This window comes from Corapipo altera, unplaced genomic scaffold (genome assembly GCF_003945725.1).
Source record: "Corapipo altera isolate COAL_440 unplaced genomic scaffold, ASM394572v1 108, whole genome shotgun sequence".
NCBI lineage: Eukaryota > Metazoa > Chordata > Aves > Passeriformes > Pipridae > Corapipo > Corapipo altera.
In genome coordinates this window covers 736,626-740,574 of record NW_020885028.1, presented here as the reverse complement: position 1 = coordinate 740,574, position 3,949 = coordinate 736,626, and positions in this window count along the sequence as shown.

Below are 3,949 nucleotides of genomic sequence, written 5' to 3'. Positions count from 1 at the left end.
AGAGGTGCTGGGCCTTGTCATGCAGGTCGGAGCAGGAGCAGCTGGGGCAGCCCAGGGCCCTCACCCCTCTCTCCTGGATCCCCACCATGAAGTGCAGCCAGAAGCACTCAGGGCAGAGTGGGCATGAGCAGCCCAGCAGCCACTGCATCTGCACCAGTACACCCCAATAAGGACCGGTAATGCATCAGTGATGCACCAGTAGCCGTTATTACATATGGATAGCGCTGGTGCTGCCCCTGGTGGTCACAGGTGGAATTGCAGCCAATAATGCATGAAAACCAGTAGCTCCTGGTCACTCCCAGTAACCCTCCAGTAAGCCCTTAATAACTCCCAATAATGCCAAACCCCAAACCAGTAGTCCAAGTAACTCCAGACCCTAAATCAGTAACTCCCAGTAAGCAGGGCCCCCACCCAGAAGAGCAGCCAGAAGCACTCAGGGCACAGCGGGCACAAGCAGCCCGGCAGCCACTGCATCTGCACCAATACAAACCAGTAAAGACCAGTAACCCACCAGTAACACACCAGTAACCGTTATTGCTATGGACACTGTTAGTGCTGCCCCCAGTGGTCACAGGTGGAATTGCAGACAGTAATACACCAAAACCAGGAGCTCCCAGTCACTCCCAGAAGCTCCCAGTAATCCTCCAGTAACTCTCCAGTAAGCCTTCAATAACTCCCAGTAATGCCAACCCCCAAACCAGTAAGTCCCAGTAACTCCAGATCCTAAAACAGTTACTCCCAGTAACAACAAACCGTAAACCAGCAACCCCAACCCCACCCCACCAAGTTCCAGTAACCCTAAATTGCATCCCAGTAACCCCAAACCACAAACCAATAAGTCCCAGTAACTCTAATGCCTGAATCAGTAACCTCAAGCCCTAAACTGCCTCCTCATAACCCTAAACTCCAATGGCCTCCTTATAACCCTAATGGCCTCCTCATAACCCTAAACTCCAAACCAGTAACTCCCAGTAACCCTAACCTTCAAACCAGTAACTCCCACTAACCCTAACCCTCAAATCAGTATATCCCAGTAACCCTAAACCCCAAACCAGTAAGTCCCAGTAACTCCCAGTAAACAGGGCCCCCCACCCAGAGTTGCAACTGGAAGCACTCGGGGCACAACAGTCACGAGCAGCCCAGCAGCCATTTTATCTGCACCAGTACAAACCAGTAAGGACCAGCAACACACCAGTAACATCCCAGAGACAGGTTCAATTGGGAAGCTGCTTATGGTGCTCCCCCAGTGGTCACAGGTGGAATTGCAGCCAATACCACGTCTGTACCAGTAGCTCCCGGTAACCCTAAATTCACTCCCAGTAGCTCCAGACACCCTCCCATTAACATCAAACCCCAAACCAGTAACATTAAACTCCACACTAGTAAATCTAAACTCTCTCCAGTAACCCTAAACCACCTCCCAGTTGCTCCCAGTAAACCTAAACCACATCCCAGAAACTCCTAGACACCCCAAACCCCCTCCCTGCAACAGCAAACCCCTGCCCAGTAACTCCCAGTGACTCCCAGTAACCCTAAACACCCTCCCAGTCCCTCCCAATGCCCCCCAATACCCTCCCAATCCTCTCCCAGTTCCCTCCCAGTACCCCCAATCCCCTCTTAACACCCTTTAAGAATCTCCTAGTCCCTCACAGCCCCTCCCAGACTAAATCAGTACAAACCAGTCTAAGCCAGTGCCCACCTGTGCCTGGGGCAGGCCCCACCTGCACACAGCACACTCGTAGCGGAGCCACCTCCTTAGGGCCACCTGGTCTGTGTAGTCCTTCACCGCCTCCACCAGTTCTCCCAGTAAGCCCTTGCTACTGGGCTCCACCTGGCTCAGTCCCAGTTCTCACCCCAAACTGGCCACCAGTAAGGCCTGGCCCCAACTGGCCACATCCAGGGTGGTCAAGATCTGCCAGATCAGTGCCTGGGGGGAGGGGACAGCACGGGTGACCCCCCCTCAGTAAGGACCAGTAGCTCCCAGTAAGACCAAAGAGTCAACCAGTAACACCAAACCCCAAACCAGTGACTCCCAGGAAGCCCAAACCCCACACCAGTAACACCCAGTGGCTCCCAATAACTCGAAACCTGTAACCAAAAGCCCCAAACCAGTAACTTCCAGTAAGCCTAAATCCACTCCCAGTAACTCCCGGTAAACCCAGCTCCTGGCGATCCCGGAACCCCAGCGTGTACAGGGCATGGAGCTGGGGCCAGTGAGGCCAGTCAGGACCAGTATGGACTAGTCAGGACTGGTACAGACTGGTATGGACCAGTAGAGACTAATATAGACTGGTACAAACTGGCACAAACCAATATAAACCACTCTACAATCTCGATTCTGTCCCATAAACCACCTGATATGGACCAGTATAGACCAGTATGGACCAGCATGAACCAGTACGGAGAAATCAGGACCAGTATGGGCTGATACAGACTGACACAGACTGCTACAAACCAATATAAACCGGTATAAACCACTCTAGAATCTCTATTCTGTCCTATAAACCATCTCGTATGGACCAGTATAGACTAGTATGGACTGGTATGAACTGGTACAGACCAGTCAGGACAAGTACGGACCCTGGTAGTCCATACTGGTATAGACTGGTGTAGACTGGTATGGACTGGTATAAACCAATATAAACCGGTATAAACCATTCTACAACCTGTATTCCATCCCATAAGCCACCTGGTATGCACCAGTATAGACCAGTATGGACTGGTATGAACCAGTAGGAACCAGAAGAGACCAGTACAAGCCAATAAAAAACCACTATAAACCAATGTAGGGTTGGCGGTCTTTATATGATAAAGAATGAGTCCGCTCTCTGATGTCGGTGGAATCAAAGAGGATTTATTTGAATCTCGCCCTCCCTTTTATCCCCTAAAACCATGTGACCTTAGAACCAATGGGGTTGTCTGTCCCTGCGCATGTCCCTTTGTTCCCCTGCCCCTGGGACACGCCTCTTACAAAACAATATAAACCAATATAGAAGCCCTCTTCTGTCCCATAAGAAGCCCTCTTCTGTCCCAGCTGCTACGGATCAGTATAAAGGGGTATGGATGAGTAAGGACCAGTACGGACCCATGCACATCAGTACAAACCAATACAAATGGAGTATAAACCACCCTACAACTACTACTCCATCCCATAAATCACCTGATATGGACCAGTATAGACCAGTATGGACTGGTACGAACCAGTAGGGACCAGCAGGGACTGATACACATTGATACAAACTACCATGGACTGGTACAAACCAGCATAAACCAATACAGAACCTCTCTTATGTACCATGAGCTGCCTAGAATGGACCAGTAGAAAGGAGTATGGACCAGTATGGACCAGTATAGGCTGATACAGACTGCTATAGACTTCTATGGACCAGTGCAAACCAGTTTAAAACACTCTAAACCCCCTCTTCCATCAAATAAACCACCTGGTGTGGACCAGTATAAAGGAACGTGGATCAATAATGACCAGTATGGACTGGTATAGACTGGTACGGACTGGTACAGACCAGTATAGATCGGTAGAAACCGGTAGAAACTGGTAGAAACCAGTAGAAACCAGTAGAAACCAATCTACAACCCTTCTTACATCCCATAAACCACCTGGTATGGACCAATAAAAAGGAGGATGGACCAATCCCCAAACCAGTGTCTCCCAGTAACCCCAAAGCCCAAACCAGTAACACCAAACCAGTAACCAGGAACACCAACCAGTGATTCCCAGTAACCCCAAAGCCCAAACCAGTAACACCAAATCAGTAACCAGGAACACCAATCAGCGACTCCCAGGAACCTCGAAGCCCAAACCAGTAAGACTAAATGCTAAGCAAGTAAACTCCAACCCCATCCCAGGAACACCCAGTGACTCCCAGCAACCCAAGCCCAAACCAGTAAATCCCAGTAACCTCAGACCTAAGCCTCGCCCCCCGCCCCCCCC